The sequence below is a fragment of the Fukomys damarensis genome, unplaced genomic scaffold (genome assembly GCF_012274545.1).
Source record: "Fukomys damarensis isolate Sample0158 unplaced genomic scaffold, DMR_v1.0_HiC HiC_scaffold_19, whole genome shotgun sequence".
Lineage (NCBI taxonomy): Eukaryota > Metazoa > Chordata > Mammalia > Rodentia > Bathyergidae > Fukomys > Fukomys damarensis.
Genome location: NW_022900931.1, coordinates 60317870 through 60335980, shown reverse-complemented (window position 1 = coordinate 60335980; position 18111 = coordinate 60317870). Strand labels below are relative to the sequence as shown.

The following is an 18111-nucleotide window of genomic DNA, read 5'->3' as shown; positions in this document are numbered from 1 at the left end:
AATAAGAAATAAAAAAAAAAAGAAAGAAAGAAAAGAAAAAGGGTCCAGGGGATTTAAATGCCCTAGTATTTAAAAGAAAACTTGTATTTTTATCTACCATGTTAAGAATTATCTGCTGGGGATTTAGCTCAGTGGCACTGTGCCTGTCTTGCGAGTGCAAGGTCCTGAGTTCAATCCCCAGTACAAAAAAAAGAGAGAAAAAAGAAAAAGTATCAACTGAGGCTTGTCTGGGACGATGTCCATTTTATTGAGAGGGGCTTTGAGAGACCTCAGGCAGCTTCAATCTTCTCGGATTTTTGTCTAGTTTTTTCTTATTATTTTTTTTCTCTTAGATTAAACTAAAATATTGTATTAAAAATTAAAGTAGAGAGGCTATCTCTCTCCATTTTTGTAACTTATATTGACCTCATACTGAGTTGCAAAGAAAAATAATCTTTTTCCTTTTTTTAAACTTCCCCTTTAATTTCTCATAATATAGCCTAAAAGTGATGTTGTAGGGATAGATACTGAATTATCCATGTAATTCATGCCTCCAAGATTTCTTGTGTACTTCTGGAAACACAAAAGATGGGAACCAGGGTCATGCCAAAGGCCACCCCAAATTAGGATGAGGCCACATGACTGACCTGCCCCATTTTCAGAGTCAGAAATGCCCAGGGTGGTAGCTCTGTTGTACTTTCTGTCATGGCTAGTTCAAGTGCTCCTGTTACTGGAACATGGCTATTCTAACATGGATCAGGGAAACAGGAAAAGTTGTAAACAACAGCTGGGCATTACTAAAAAATCTACCCCAAAGATCTTTATATCTAGGGGCTTGTAACGTACATGAAGAACTCAGAGGGTCTTAGAAGTCTGGAGATTTTACCTAACTACAGATCACATATCAAGGAGTGCAGAGGCCATGCACTTCCCCTCCCCCTCCCACATGGTGGGAGACACTAGGATCCTCTGCTCTTCAGAGCCCTACCTTTTTGGTAATCAACAGAAAAAAAATTTAAAGTTTTTAGTTTGCTGACACATGAAATCCTGAGTGGGAGAGAGAAGAAGAAAAGCAAACCTTTGGGAAACTATGCTTCAGAAACAAAGGAGTTGGGAGAAAACTATGCTTCAGAGAAAATGACACTTCAGAAGACTACACTTTAGAGGCAAAGGGGTTGAGTGAAAGTGGAAACAAAGAAAGCAAGCAAGCAAACAAATAAAAAACCTCATTTGGCTGCACGTATCAAAGTTTGCCTCTCTTTTTTTACCTCCTGGCTGGCTCGCCGAGGAAGATATCATGGGCTGGGTCTGAGGGTCCCTGAAGCTGAAATAAGGAACTTAACCCACCTCTTTAAAATAAGTATGCAGGTTTGCTGACTCCCATAGAGGAAAAATAATGTTTAAGATGCATCAGTAAAAGAGGCATGAAAAAGATTTATTAGAAGTCGATGTTGGGCACACTCGAAAATGGATTGTAGGTGCTCAAAGAAATGAGGCACAGTACAGGTGGGAATTAGGGATCTTTTATGTGTTTTGGGATGTGGCTATCTGAAGAATTTAATAATCTATAGTTTTAGTCTTAGTTTTAGCCTCAGTCTCAGTCTTAGAGGGTGAGAGAGGATGGCTTGCCTTTAGTGAGCTATTTCTATGGAAAACGCCAAAAGGAGGTACCTTTATGGGTGAAAGAGGACTATTTACAAGTAAAAGGGAATGGGCATACTGTTTACATGTGAAAGAAAGTTGCTCAGATTTGATGTTTGGGGAGAAGGAAAAAAAAAAAAAGTAAATAAGCCAGGCTTGTGTTCTGAAGCTGCAGTTTTTCTTTAAAATACAATTTAAAATTTTTTGACTTTCTTGTTTCTTTTTTACCTAGCTTAATTTTTTTATATCCTATCTCACTACTATCTGAAGGTTTGATAATTGTATATAGGATAAAATGACAATAGAAAGATTAACGGGGAAATTTTTTCAATTACATGCATAGACACAAGAGTTCCATGAAATATGAGAAGAGGCTAGAGGATTGAAGTTTGTTTAGCATCCCGAGCTACAGAGAGAAATAGGAAATTGAGGCTTGGGCTGGGGTCAGGCCACTGGAAGTGAAGAGGATTCAATGCTTGGTGAAACAAAGCTGCACATAAAAGTCTCTCAGGTAATAGAAAGGATCTCAGAGCAGTCCTCTTCCTGATGTAGGTACTTTACCAATGTAGATTTCCTTTAGAGAGGTAAATTTCTTTTACAAAAGGACAGTTTTTCCTGTGTCGGTAGTTTCATAAAATAACCAGGTCAAAATATGCAAAGAAATAGAATTTCAGGTGATACATTTTGGTCTTCTAAGCCATAATTTGGAGTATGTGCTCTAAATCCCCATTATTCCCATCACACAGCTTTTTCTTTGTTACATGTCTACTCATCTTACACCATTAATCCATCTTATTTTATTTTATTTGGATGTGTTAGAAAGTCAGTTGCAGATACCAATAAACTTTATTCCTGGATAGATCAGTGTATATTATCAGCTGCGATTCACTATTTGTTTATAGGTAATGTTTTGCCACTCTAAAGTAAATTTACAGTAAAATAGATAATCTTAAATGTACTAATAGCTGAATTTACAAACACAAATGCATACATTTACATAATCCTGAACCATCAGGACAGTTGTCTTTACCCCCAGAATGCTCCCTTATCTCCCTCCCCATTCAGTTACCTGCCTCCATCCCCCCTCCAAACATAGATTAGTTTTCTGCTTGCCTTCAAAATGACCTCACTGGCCAGGCATGGTGGCACACGCCTGTAATCCCAGCATTCAGGAGGCTGAGGCAGGAGGATCACTGTGAGTTCAAAACCAGCCTGGGCTACATAGTGAGTTCCAGGTCAGTCTCAACTACATAGTGAGACCCTGTCTCAAAAAAAAAAAAAAAATATGACCTCTCTGGTGGTCAGCCAAGTTAGGAATTGTGGGGGAGGGAGGAAGGGAAGAGGAAGCCCACTGGGGCGGCTGCAGCAAAGTCCATCCAGCAATGACAATACTTGGATTGGGGCTTTAGGGAAGGAAATAATGGATGCATTTGAGATGCATTTGGAGGTAGAGCTGGCAGAGTTGGCTGACAAATTGGACATGAAGCTGCAAGGAGAAATCAAGATTAACTGTCAAATAAAAACAAATCTGGCTTTAGATTAGAAGAGACTATTATAATAGGGAGAAAGAGACCATTGCAGACAGTGAACAAAATCCAGAGGGCTATGTTGTCTAGTGTAATAAAATATTTTCCCTACTCTTTGATTTCTGTGGTCAGCAGCATGAGGAAAGACTGTGGGGCCTTTTACAGAGGGGAGGACAGGGTGGTGTGGGATGCTGCAGGAGCACGTTTTGTAGTGGTGAGGGAATCAGGAATTCCCTTTTGGTTTCATGATGTTAGCCATGAGGGTTGGAGCAGAGTAGGCAGACAGTTTTAAGTTGCGTGTGGAGCCCCCCAGAGTCCTCCGGAACTGAAAAGTTGTATCTCCTCCATGGCAACAGAGTTAGGTCAGCCTCCCTAATTTCAGGGCACATCCCTGGGATGTCAGAGGCTAGGATCAAGGCATTATGGCTTATATTTAGCTGTCTCGAAAGAGCCTTGTGCACTCATAGGTGAGGCTTTGGGAAGGTGAGTAGACTATGGAGGCATTATAGCTGACTTTCTGTTAGGCTGGTCAGAAGAGGAGGATCACTGGGTGAGAGGCATGGCCTGGAAGGTTATACTCCCTTCTTGGTTCCTCCCTTGACTCACTCTTCTTCCTGTCTGCCTTGCCATGAACAGCTGTCTTCTGCCATCCCCCTCTGCCATGTAGTCCCGCTGTGGAGCCAGCTGACTGTGGACTGAAACATAAGCCAAAGAAAATCTTTCCTTCTCAACAATGAGGAGGCTGAAGCAGGAGAATTGTGAGTTCAAAGCCAGCCTGGGCTAAACAGCAAGACTATCTCAAAAAACCAGAAAGAGCCAGGCATGGTGGTACATGCCTGTGCATTTGGAAGGCTAAGACAGGAGGATTGCTATGAGTTTGAGGCCAGCTTAGGCTGCATAATGTCTTCAAGAGTAGCCTGAACTGCATAGTGAGAACCTGTCTCAAAAAACAAAATAAAAAAGAAAAACAGCAAACAAACAACCCCCCTGAAATCCAATACCAAAACCAAAATAAAGCTCTCTGTTAGGCTGTGTGTATCAGATGGTTTATCCCAGTGATGAGGAAAGTTACTAAGACAGATTTTGGTACCAGAGAAGTGGGGTTGTTTCTGTGATGATAATACCTGACCACATGGTTTAGAAGGCTTTGGAATTGGTTTGTGGGAGAAGTTTGGAAAGGTTTACAGATGCTGCCTGGAGAATCAGCCTAGACTACTGTGAGCCAAGCTTGATGGGAGATTCTGGTTGGACCTCAGAAGACCAGAATGCTGATAGTAATGCAGCTGGTAAAGACCAGGCTCAAGAAGTTTCAAGTAGGAAGGACTTTGTTTGCAGCTGGACTCCAGGTCATGGATATAATGCTCTGGTGGAAAGTCTGCCTACATTTTCCTCATACCCTGGAACTTTGCAGGAGACTGAGATTAAGAGAAGAGGATCAATTAATCTGGCAGAGGAAATTGCAACACAGTCTAATGTTTAGGCTGTAGCGTGGATACTGCATGCTCCTTTTCTTTTCTTTTTTTTTTCTTTTTCCAATACCAGGTTCAAACTCAGGGCCTTGCAATTACAAGGCAGGCATGGTACCACTGAGCTAAGTCCCCAGGCCTGCATCCTCCTTTTAGCCACATTTATACTGAAAATCAACAGCAAACAAAACAGCTGAATGATTTAAAATGTTTTGAGTTTTGCTGGGAAGGAAGCTCCTATAAAGTTGAGGCCTATACAGTTGAGAAGAGGAAAGCTTGGTTGTAGAAAAGGATGTTATTACAAGGAAGCCAAATACTTTACACCGGGGCAATACAGAGAATCCCTTGAGGGGATTAGAGGAATCTGAAAGACCCTTCTCAGATTCAAGGGTGGAAAAATGAAAGACTTTGAGAAGTGAGTCTCAGGAAATCCTGCTTGAGAAAGGCTGCATAGGAAACTTTTCCTGGGTTCCTTCACAGCTCAGACATCCAGCCTCTCAGAGGCCCCTGGGAAAGACACTGCAGCTGGTGGCAGACCTTGGCATTATTGACTCTGTTCTGATTTTACAGACGTGCAACAAGAGTTGAGGGGTCAGAGAAGCTACCATCCAGATTTCAGAAGGACTGGGAGACCAGGCCATGTGACCCTGAGAGGGCAGCGTCTGAAGCTGTGACAGTGAAGCCGAAAGTGCAGTGGAGAAGCCAGGAACCAGGAACATCTGAGGGAAACTACAAGGAGTGAGCAAAGCCTTCCTGAGAAGCCACGAGTGCTACAACCACTGGCAGCACTCAAGGAGCAGAATCACCCAAGCCCTTTGGAGTTCACATCTACCTCAGCTTGCCCCAGGTGTTAAACATGGAGCTAAAGGATTTAGACTTTTCCTTGCTGAGCTTTTGTCTTGCTTTGGTCCCATTTATTTCTATCTCTTTATTTCTCCTTTTTTGGAATGGGAATGTTTATCCTGTACCATTGTACGTTGGCAGTGTTTAACTTTCTTTTCAATTTTTTTTTAATAGAGGTTCACAGCTCAGAGTTTGCTTTGAGTCTCAGAGGAGACTTGGGACTTGGACTTTTCAGCAATGCTGAAACTGTTAGGACTTTGGCAACTCTTAGAGATGGGCTAAAAGCATTTTGCATAAAGGAATGTGCATGAGTCTTTTGGGAGCGAGGGTGGAATGTTATGGTTATATCTAGATGTCTTGCAAGAGCCTCATGTGCTCATAAGCAGGGCTTTTGGAAGGTGATTTGATTATGGAGGCTTATAGATGACTTGCTGTTAGGTGGGATCTGGTCATAAGGGGCAGGTCACCATAGGGGTATAGGCTGGAAGAAACTATCCCAATCTCCAGCTCCTCCCAATGCTCTCTCTCCTTCCTTGTCCCCATGTCATGAGGCACTTTTCTGCCATGCTGTTCTTGCTGTCCTGCTATGGAGCCAGGCAGACCAAGAGTCAAAACAAATCTTTCCTTCTTTAAGTTGCAGGTGTCAGGTATTGTGTTCTAGTGACAAAGAAAGTTACTAAGACATGAGGCTAGACGGGACTGTAGTCAAAGAGTCCTAGATTCTAGATTTTTTTTTTTCCTTTTAGTCTCTTTCTGTTTTTTTCCTTTTCCCTTCCTTCCCCAAAAGGAAAGGCTCTGTCTTCATGGATGGGTTGACCCACTGATGGATTCATGAGTAGAGGTGATGGAAACTTGGTAGGTGGGGCATAGTCATGTAAGACTTAAGTCTCACTTTTACTCCTGGAGTGTGAACAGCTAAGAGGCTTCCACGATGCTGGGCTCAGAAGCTCAGCGAGGCTCCAGGAGCTTGTCCAACAGCGAGAGTCACCCAGAAAGGAACACACCAGGCAAGTTGGCAAATAGACCTTTACTAGTCTGGCCAGATGGCACTCCCGAAGCCAAGTAGCTCAGAGAGGCAGCTAGCTCAGAAACAGAGGCCATTTTATATAGGGCTAAGAGGGGAGGCTTACACTCAAAACTTACAGAAAGGGGACAAAGGCAAATAATCAGGTGATCTGAGCTAGTGGTCATCAAGCATATACTCGACCGTTATGTACTAATGATCAGCAGATCGATTATCCATTATTCCATTTACAATTTAGATTATAATGTTCAGAACATTCAACTACAGGCAAGCAAGGAGTGGTGTGATTGATGTTGGGTCTCTGTGTTCACTACAGTTTCCATTTAGTTTCCCAGCTACTTCAAAGCAGTTACCTAACAATTCACAATTAATCATTAGTTATCCTATAAGGGATGGGGGGAGCGACAGTCTCTAGGTCGTTTGCTGGTCAACATGGAGTCACTCTAGTTCAGTCAGGCTCTTACAGTCAGAGGAGTAGGTCATGGAGTAGGCCTGTGGGGACTATAGCTTGTGCCTGGCCTCTTTCTCCTTGACTCTGTGTTTCCTGGCTGCCATGAGTTGTGGCTTTCTCTGCCACACCTTTCCACTGTGATGCTCTGTCTTATCTCAGGCCCAGGGTAATGAAACCTCTGAAACTGAGCCCAAACAGATTTTTTCTCCTCTGAGCTGTTGTTATTCTCAGACATTTTGTCACAGCATTGGAAAGTTGACTAACACACCTGGTAATAGAATTTGAGGAGTGGGCCTACAAGACCCTTCAAGATCTGTCTACTGGGAGTTTAATTTGACATCATCTTGGCCTTCCTATTCTTTGTTCTTGATAGCCCACTCATGCTGGTTACCTTCTCCTTCTTTGTTTTTGGAGACAGGGTCTTGTTGTGTTATCCAGGCTGCTCTTGAACTTGCTATGCAGGCCATGCTGGGGTTGAACTTGTGATCCTCCTATTTTAGTCTCCCGAGTGCTAAGATTATAAGCATGTACCACCAAACCTGATTCACACTGGCCTTCTTTAAATTTTTGTAATGCAACTGGGTGTGGCAGCACATGCCTGTAATTTCAGTACTCAGAAGGTTAAGGTCAGATTACAAGATCAAGGCTGAGCTACATAGCAAGACCTTGTTTCAGTCCTCATGTCCAAAAAAGAGGTTCCTCTAATGCCAAGTCAGAACTTTTGTACTTGCCTTCTTCTTGAAGTTCTTGGCCTAATGACTAAGGTTGGCTCATTCTGTTTCCTGCTCAAAGACCATCCCTCTTTTAGAAGAGACCCTCTCAGATCATACAAGGTGAGCTGGCCCCTCCTTCTGTCCCACATCCTTCATTAATAAATAAGGTACTATGTCCATATTTAATGAGTTGACCAGGCATAATAGTCCATGCCTGTAATCTCAGTACTCTGAGGTTCGGTCTGGAGGGTTGCAAGTTTGAGTCCAATCTGGGCAATTTATCAACTCAATGAGACCTCATATAAAAATAAATAATTAAAAAAGGCTAAGAATTTAGCTCAGTGAAAAGGCCCTGGGTTCAATCTCCAGTAATGCAAAACAAAACAAAACAAAAAAATTTAAAAGGTTGGGGCTCAGGGTGAAGGGCTGGAGTTCAATCCCCAGTACCTAAAAAAAAAAAAAAAAAAAATTTACCTGATTCACTCTGCCCCCTGCTTTCTCTTCTTCGTGTTGCCCTACAGCACTATAGGGACAGGGGCTAGACAGGCCTTCATTAAAGAGTGATTTGTATTTTGTTTTGGGACAGTCAAGGATTTAAAAGCCATTTTTGTTGAAAACAGTGACTTTTTTCACTTGGGCCTACAGATGACTGATAGGTAAGTGAAAGTGGAACAAATCTTTTTTTTTGTTTTGTTTTTTTTTAAGACAGGGTCTCACTATGTAGTTGAGACTGCCCTGGAACTCACTATGTAGCCCAGGCTGGTCTTGAACTTATAGCGATCCTCCTTCCTCAGCCTCCTGAGTGCTGGGATTACAGGCGTGCACCACCATGCCCCACATTAGTGGAACAAATCTTGACCTTCATTTTGTATCCTTTGCTGCTTAAAACTTTGGGTCAAATTCCTTCTGAGCTCTGCATATGGTAGGTTAATCACCTAGGGAGCATCTGTTTAGAAGTTGAGATGCCCAGGTTGATTAGCTTTGAATTTACATGATCTTATCCCCCTTTAAGACATCAAGATAAGGGTGTTATAGGGATATTCAGCTAAACTCAGAAGTCTCCAACCATCTCCTAAATGCAATCATTTGGATTCTAGGAAAAAACAGAGCCCTAAATGACTGAAGCCGCCACAAACGCAGACATTCATTTTATGGGGACCGAATTGACCCCCAAGCCTTGAGGGTCCCAAGAAGGAAACTGGGACTGAAATAATGATCAGCCAGACCCCAGCCCACCAGCTAAATCTTAAGAGCCAGCTTCCTGCCTTGTGGGTGGGCCAGTCTGGTTCCCTAATCAGAATGTGTCCCCTCCAGTTGCTCATGCTGGTGGCCTTTCTTATTCTCTTTTGTTAATGACCAGTTGATCGTTGTCAGCTCCTCAAACTTACCATTTTCTTTTATTCTCTAGTTAAAATGTTTTCCTATAAATTTAGGATTTAGGTTTTTTTTTTTTGAATCAAGGTCTTGCTTTGTAGTTCAGGCTGGCCTTGAACTCACTGTGTAGCCCAGGCTGGCCTTGAACTCAGCATAATCCCCCTGCCTCAGCCTCCCTAGTGCTGGGATTATAAGCGTGTACCACCATGCCTAGCATTGTGTTTTAGATTTAATTTCCATTTCTACTAAAGCAAGGGCCCATGCCAGCTGGGGACACCCTCAGTCTTGCTTATCTTAGTCTGTCTCCTTTCCCTTCTTCAAAGCTCCCCATTCAGCACCCAGAACTGGGCAAGGTAGAAGTCTATGAGGAATCTTGTTTCCTTCCCGTTTCCCCAGGCCTTGGGTTTTCTTGGATTCCAAGAGCATCCCTGGCTAAGAATAACATCAGTGAATTGATTTTTGACACAGACCACAAAGTGGCAGTGTTCCTTCGCACCAGGCTTCTGTTGTCTCCCCATCCCTTCCCGAATCCCACTCCTGTCCAACTCCTCACCCACACCTTCTCATTCTCTTCCAAACCCACACTCCTCTTGGTATCCTCTCTTCTTACCCGGATGGGATTTTTCCCTCAGCTAGGTGGGTGTGGTTATGCACACCTGTAGTCCCAGCCTTCTGAGAGGCTGAGACAAAAGGGTCATACATTTGAGTCCAGCCTGGGGAACTTTGTGACTTAGCAAGACCCTGCCTCAAAATAAAAAACAAAAAGGCCTGGAGATATACCTTAGTGTGAAGGCCCTTGGTTCAACCCCTAATACCACAAAACAAAACAATAAAAATAATACAAAAACCAAAAATCTTTCTCCTCTAGTGTCTGAAGATTCAGTGATTTGAGCCTCTGGAGTAAATTTACTGAAGACAGATTAACAGGACAAAAACACTTTAATTATGTAGAGACTCCAGGAAGGGCTAGAGGAAGAATGCTATACCACCCTAAAGCTATAGAAAGGACTAGGGGCCTGGGGCTTCTGAGAGGTGGAGAAGATGAAGACATGAACTAGTTATGAGAGGGTGAAGGAAGGCAATTCTCAGGGAACGGAGGTTGCCTTGATATTCAGATAAATTAATTAATCTCAGCTGTTGACAAAATCCAACTTTGTCCTGTGAGTCAGTCCTAAATCTTGATTATGTTTGGTCAAACAGTGGGACCTCAGAATCCCTGTTTGCAGCTGGTGTTCCTGGCTAGTTCCAGACAGCAGCCAGCATCACACTGTGGGGCTGTTGTTATTTGAGTCCAATGGGTCCCCTCCTATACCCCTTTATTACATCCCTACACGCTCTTACCCCTGACACCTTTAGGTACCATTCCTTAGAGCTGGGTGAGGGTGTGGCAGCCAGATTCACATCAGAAAGGTGGCCGCATGCTGACAAAAATAAGACCGTGGGTCTTTGGGTGATGGCTATTGCTCCCTCCTCTCTCTTTTGTATCCAACTAACAACCGGTTCCCTTCCACACATTTGAAAAATTGCTTTTTAAAGATGTTATTTTAAAAATAATTATTTCAAAAGCTGAGGCAAGGACAGCTGTTAAAAAAAAATTACAGGAGGTCATTGTTTTGGACTAGACTCCTGTATTGGACCCCAAAAGACCAGACTAAAAATCAAAATGGAAAGCTGGGCATGGTGGAGCACGCCTGTAATCCCAGTGCTCAGAGGCTGAGGCCAGGGGATCACTGTGAGTTCTAGGTCAGCGTGGGATACATAGTGAGTTTGTGTTTCAAAAAACAAAACAAAACACCCAAAATGGAGCCAGGTAGGATGGTGCATGACTGTGATCCCAGTGTTACTGTCCAATGGGTGCTGAGGGAATTCTTTTCAGACTCTTGGTGTTCTGAACGAAGAATTGGACAAGACCCACAGAAAAAGTAGCAAGGGTGTACATTTATTGAAAGCAGAAAAGAAGAACCTTCTACAGGGAGGCAGCAGGCTGAAGTAAAAACTCACAGTAGCCCTGAGGTTAAAAGTTTTCTTTGTGTCTGAAATTTCTGGATTAGCTTTTTCCTCATGCAAAGAAGGGATTGGGACAATTGTCCTATCAAAAACCTGCTTGAAGGCTGGGTGTGGTGGCACACACGCCTAATAATCCCAGCACTCGGGAGGCTGAGGCATGAGGATTGATGTGAGTTCGAGACCAGCCTGAGCTACATAGTGAGTTCCAGGTGAGTCTCAACTATGTAGTGAGACACTGTCTCAAAAACAAACAAACAAACAAAAAAAAACTGCTTGAGCTGGCATCAGATTTAAACTGCTGTATGGAAAGACTCCTTGGTTTCATGCCAGATTTAAATGATGGATTGAAAACAGCAGTTTTCTGATCAATTCGATGCTCAGTGCTTAGGGACTGCAGAGTCATCCTGGATCCCGTGTTCTGGGCGTGTGCCCTGGGATCTCATGATGTTGACAGATTTTATCCAGTTGTTTGACTGGTTTTGCCACAGCCCTAATCTCTTACCTCATTTTCCCTTGAAAGACATAATCCTCATGATTTTTATGGGATGCTGAAGGAGTGGAGGTCTCTTTTTTTCTTATAGCTACTTACTGCTGAAAGGGGCTAGGCCCTACCTACTGGGGATCATGTGTTCCATGTTCACCTTGGGGCACTGGGGCTTACTGAAAGAACCTGTCAGAAGACAATGAGAAAAAAGTTCCTACATGTCAGGAATTGTTGAGCTGCCTGTTCAGTGGGAGAAAGCTCGGTGAATTTTTCAGGAGAGTCATGGGCTCTAGTCTGGTCATCCTCTGAAGGTGAATCTTTGAAGCCATGCATGGGACAAGTTTGCTATAAGGTTGAAGAGGCAGAAGGCAAATATGAGTAGCAGTAGATCAGAATATTTCCTGGTCTATCTTAAAAGGTGGGCTATGACAGATTCAGCAATTAAGGACCTAAGTTTTTCATGCTATTACTTGGGAGAAGTTTTTTTTTTTTTCTTTTCAAATTTTCCCCCATGTTTCCTGTGGAGAGGAAAGCATGATGAAGAGGGATATTAAATAAACTACCGAGAGCCTGACAGCAATAGTCCTAGCAGCATTACCTACATTTTGGCTTCAATTAAAAGCAAGTGTCAAAAAATATAAAAGCAAGTGTCCATTTAAGCTGTGGTAGATCAGGGGTCTATAGTGACTACTCATATGTGTCTGGGGTAGAACTGGAGTTTTGATTTTTGATGAGGAACCTCAGATCTTCCAGAGGTTTACAGGAGTATGTAAATTTCTTTGTAGCCCTTTGCCTCAGCTGGTTCAAGTGGGGTGGGCTTTGTCCTAGTGACTTAGCTATGTGACTCTGCCACCTTTACTGCAGTGGGTGTGGCAAGGATCACTGAAAAGGGGCCCTTTCATTTTGGCTTTAATTGGTCTGCAGATGTCTCTTTCCAGGTTTTAATGAGAACTTGATCTTCAGGGTGGATACTATGTTGTCTCCTTGGGCCAGAAACTGGCAGGACTTTGTTTCCATATAGCTGAACAGCTTGTTGTACATGGAGAGTAATAAGGTACTGTAAGGATCTTGTGTCCCTGAGTCCATTGCCATATTAGAAGATAGAAAAGGCTCCTATAAGGCTGCTCAAATGGGCTCATATTTAGCCCAGTCTTTAGGATGTTTTGAACCCTCATGAGGGCTGTTGGTGATAATTGGAGCCAAGACTTAAAAGTCTCTTGGCAAAATTTTGCCAGAGTTTATTTTAGGGTCTGGTTGGCTCTTTTAACTTTTCTGAAGGATTGAGGTGTCCATGCAGAATGGAGATGGTATTTTATTCCTAAAGCCTTTCCCACCCCCTTAGTTATTTGAAAAGTAAAAGAAGGCCCATTGTCGCTCTGAAAGGACTGTGGTAGTCCAAACTGGGGGGTGATTTCTTTGTGGAGCACTTTGACTATCTCCATAACCTTTTCTGAATGGGTAGGGAAGGTCTCAGTCCAACCTGTAAAGGTGTCAATTGGGACCAATATTCGTTTAAATTTTCCACATGGTGACATGTGGCCGGTCTTCTTCTGGTATGTCCCTCTCTGTATAGGTTTTAATAAAGGAGGTGGCTTGTCAGAATTATTGTAGGCCAGAGTGGGCAAACTTTGTAGAACTGCCTGCTAGTCCTGGTCCTGTGTGAATCTGAGTGACTATTTTCCATGTAGGAGCTCCTTCCATGCAGAAGGAAGAGTAGAGAGTTTTTATAGTATTTTAACATGTCATTTCAGGAAGGACTAGTTTGTTTCCCAAATACCACCAAAGCCCTCCTTTTAATTTCTCTTTGTCCTAAGACTCATTTATCTTTCTGGGAGTTTTAGACTATTTTTTTCTTTCTTTTTTGTTTTGCTTTTGAGACAGGGTCTCACCATGTAGTCCAGGCTGGCCTTGAACTCAGTGTGTAGCCCAGAGTGGCCTCAAACTCACAGCAATCCTCCTGTTTCAGCCTACCAAATTCTGGGATTACAGGAGTGTTGCCACCACATCCAGCTTTTTTTTTTTTTTTTTTTTTTTAATCTTATGGGGCCCAGGAAACAATAGGAGATCAGGGCCAGGAGACTCTTGTCCCTCTGAGTCAGTGGTAGCTTGTTCAGGCCTGAGCACAAGTACAAAATCAGATGGCATGAGTGTCCAGAGGGACATTTCTTCCCTCATAAAGGGAACACTCAGGAGCTCAGGAGTAGATCTTCCTGCTGCTCAGAAAGTTCACCTACTGGGAGGTGAGACTCTGGTATCCATCCCTACAGACCTATGGATTCCCCACCACCTGGAACACTTGGTTTAATACTTGAGAAATTGTCTCTAACTTTGAAAGGCATTACTGTAATTCCAGCTATTATTGATTCTCATTGTACCTTTGAATTATGTGCTCCTGTTAGCTCTACAAGACTTGGGATAATTGAACAAGGAGATTATATTGCACAATTGTTGCTCTTGCCTAAATCAAAATTAAATAACAACAGTTAAAAAATTCCCAAGAGGATCCTCAGCCAGGAATTCCTCAAGAGATTTATTTCACCCAAGAGATTTCTGAAATTTGGCCCACGTACAAAATTAAATTACAAAGCTCCATGGATTTGCCTTATGAAGGGCCTGATGGTCAATTGGGACATATTTGTCCTTACATTGCTCCCATACCTGTAAGTTTATGGGGCAGAAAATAGAGAATCGTAGTGACTACTTTGCTGCCTAAAACCTTACCAGTTCAACGGATGATGTCTAAAATGGGATATGAACATGGAAAAAGGTTAGGCAAGCAAGTTCACAGCATAATCATCTATTGGTTATGATAAAAACATTTTAGTTAGGGCTCTTGAAGTTTCTCCACCCAAGGCAGATTAGATTTGCCTTTACAATGAAAACCAAATGACTCCGTTTGGGTTGATCAATGGTCCCTAATACTGGAGAAACTAACCATTTTAGAGCAACTTACATTAGAACAACCCTGACCTCCTGGAACACACCTATGTTTGTTATTGCTAAAAGGTCAGGCAAGTGGAGTTTGCCTCAGGACTTATAGACAATTAATGTGAGCCTCATTCTGAAGTGGGCTCTACAACCTAGTTTACCAAACCCAGTAACAATTCCCCAGAAGTAGCCACTTACAGATTTAAAAGACAGCTTCTTCAACATTCCTTTGTGGCCGACTGACCAAACTCGATTTGCCTTTGATTGGATTAGGCCCAAAATAGGGGTTGCAATTTTCAATTGCGGAATTTGTATGAAATATCACAGGGAAATTTTTTTTTAATCTAATAAGGATATCCCTTCATCCTACAAAGTAAAAGCAAGTATTTCTTATTTACGTTTTTCATTTCTGGCTTAGACAGAACTTCTGGAGGTCAAACAAGGAAAATATACCAAACTCAAAGCACTATGAAGTCTTGAAATGAAGACTCTGAAGTAGAAGTCAAGCAATATTTTGGGGGAAGTATTTATTTATTTATTTATTGGTACCAGGGATCAAACTCCTTGTGCTTGCAAGGCAGGAGGCGAAACCACTGAGTCCTTTTTAGGGGAGTATTTATTCCCGGCCACCATTAGATCTCTCTGTAAGATCTATTTTTTTAAAAAAAAATCTCAAGTTCTAAAACATTAATAATCCATTCTCTAAGATGGTATGGAAAACTGTGATCAACAGGACACACATGAATTGTCATATTAACAAAGTAGATGGTGTCACTAAACGATGTCACCAGTATTTCTGTCAGTAGTAACTGTATGGAGGCCGCTGGTTATAACCATATTGTCCATATTGCTGTAGACAGTAAGCCTCTTGTCCGTGCTGTGGATAATTGTTACCCCAGGATCATCCATGCCAGTGGTTTGATTGACTGTCACTTGGCCACCCTCATCTGCTGTCCCTACCTCTGAATTGTCTGTTATCTCGCAACCGATTGCCTCTGTTTCTTTGGTTCCCACCAGCTGCCATTCCATTCCTCAATAACTGGAGGGGATTCAGGAGGACGTTTCAAATATCCTTGGTATTCTTTGTTATCTTCTGTGAATCTGTTTGCAGTCATCTCTTCAAAATTTGGAGTAGTGTTAGTAGTGTCAGTTATCCTGAAATTCACCAACGGCTGTGTACATCCAGCTCCGGCCAAGACCTGTAGAAAGGCTGCCACACAGCCAAACTAAGGATCCCTTGAGCCTTGATCCTTGAGGTAATGGAGCCTCTTTCCCGGAGTTCCACAACCACCGGACTTCCTGGGAAATTCTGATCTTAATTCCCTTCAAAAATTAACTCCAGAGGCACAAAAGGAATTACAAGTAATAGTACCAAGCATACATAACCGGCAAGTTTTTATATAAACTCTAACTATCCAGTTCATTTGTTTGTGCTTAATACCTACCCCCCATTTACCTACAGGTTTAATAGGACTGTGGTATGAGAAACAGGTCTTTCCCATGGAATGGTTGTTCTTATCTAACCAGTTAGTGAAATCTCTACAATTATATCTAGAGCACATTGCAAAAATAGTTTTCTTGGGATGTAATCATACCTGACAGTTATTTGATGCTGATCCTCATTTCACCATTATCCTAATTGATAAGGCTCAGATGCAAATGCTGTTATAAATTGCATTGTATTGGCGAGTAGCCATTGCAGATTTCGTTGGACAGATAGATAATCATCACCCCAGTGATCCTCTGTTTCAGTCTTTTGCACGACATGAATTCATTCTCCCCAAGGTTACTCAGTTTCAGCCATTGCAAGGTACCTCAATTTAATTCACTGATGGCTCTTCTAAGGGCCAAGCAGCAATTTTCAGCTCTTCCTTTAGCTCTGTGTTGCCTACACCTGGTCTCTCTGCTCACAGGTCAGAGTTGCTAGCCATTTTATTTGTGATTGAAAATTTCCCTTCCCAGCCTCTTAATATTTTAAGTGATTCCTCTTATGCAGTTGGTTTGACTCAAAGACTGGAAGGAGCTATGGTCTGCTCTACCTCAGAACCTAAATTATTAAACTTGTTTTTAAGATTACAAAAGGCCATACTTCGAAGAACGGCTCCTTTTTATACTGGACATATTTGATCACATATCAATCTTCCTGGACCACTTTTGTATGGCAATGCACAAGTGAATCGGCTTATAGGATTTCTTGCTGCTTTTGATCAGGCTAAGGAATCACATAGCTATTTCCATCAGAACCCCAAGGCACTGGAACATGATTTTCAGCTATCTTGAGCTCAGGCAGGACAGATAGTTATGGTCTGTCCTCGTTGCCAGCAGATTCCATGGCCCATTCCCCCAGAGGGAGCTAACCCTCGAGGCCTAGCCAGTAATGTGATCTGGCAGATGGATGTGATGCACGTCACCTCTTTTGGAAAGTCTTGATTTGTACATGTTTCTATAGATACATTTTCACACATGATACATGTCGCTCGTCACTCTGGTGGGAAAGGGCACCATGTTCAAAACACTGGTTGTCTGCCTTTGCTGCCATGGGAGTGCCCAAAAATCTGAAGACTGACAATGGTCCATCATATATTAATAAGTGCATCCAAAAATTCTTTATTTGGCATGTTACACATAGTACTGGTCTCCCATATAATCCACAAGTACAAGCCATAGTACAAAGAGCCCATGCCATGCCCTCAAACATCAGACACTTAAACATTCACAAGGTGAAAATCAGCTGCCTCCACAAGCTCAATTAGATCTAGCTGGTTTTGTACTTAATTTTTAAAATCCTGTAGCAGGTTTCGGACAACTGCCTGCTGTGCTCCCTTGGCACACAGATGCCATGGCTAAGACCCAGAAACCACAAGTCCTTTGGAAAAATGCCCAAAAAGGCAAATGGAGTATCCCCACTGCTTTAATAACTTGGGGGAGAGATTTTGCTTGTATGCTGACAGATAAGGGTGAAACCTTGTGGCTGTCCTCCTGGAACGTGCCACCGTGGGTCATGCTGATGGAACTGCCAACATCTCTGAGACCGGCCTAGCACCCCAGCTAAGAGCAATGGGCCAGCTACATCCGAGAGACCTGCCTCACCTGCAACAACTGACAAACCCACTGCGAGGTCCAGGACTGAGGTGACGCCCCCAGAGGGAGAATGAATATAGATTTATGGTTAATAAAAAGAGGGTGGCCAATTTAAAAATGTTCTTTATATTTACAGGTATAAAAGTGCTTGCATTCCTTCTGATTCTAATCACAAGAGATCTCTACTAATTGACTACCAAAAGTTCTTGACCAATTTTACGTATAACTATAAACCTAAAAATCGTAAAAGGGATATTATAATTCAATTTGGCTGAATATATTTGGGTACACTCTAGTTTTATAAATTGTCTCATATGTTTGTCTGTTGTCTGTCCAATTGTACACTTGAGCTCAATTTTTTCCTTTTTTCTCTTTTTTACCTTTTGAAAAATTTTCTTAAAAGATATTCACCTGTTATCAAATTAGCTTAAAGATAAATATTATTAAGTTAAAGGCATGCCCTTCTTTTCCCAGGTTGCTAGCTAATCAAAGTGACATCAAGATTTATTTTATAGAAGTAATGTGTACTGTTGCTTTCTTGAAATAAGCAAATTGCAATGAGCAGTTATACATTTTTTTTTTTTTTTTTTTTTT

At 42.2% G+C, this 18111-nt stretch overlaps 1 pseudogene; it reads right to left on the bottom strand.

Annotated features, from left to right (window-relative positions):
• Positions 1-15235: 15235 nt before the first annotated feature.
• LOC117286907 overlaps positions 15236-18111 on the bottom strand; it is a 7946-nt pseudogene continuing 5070 nt past the window's right edge.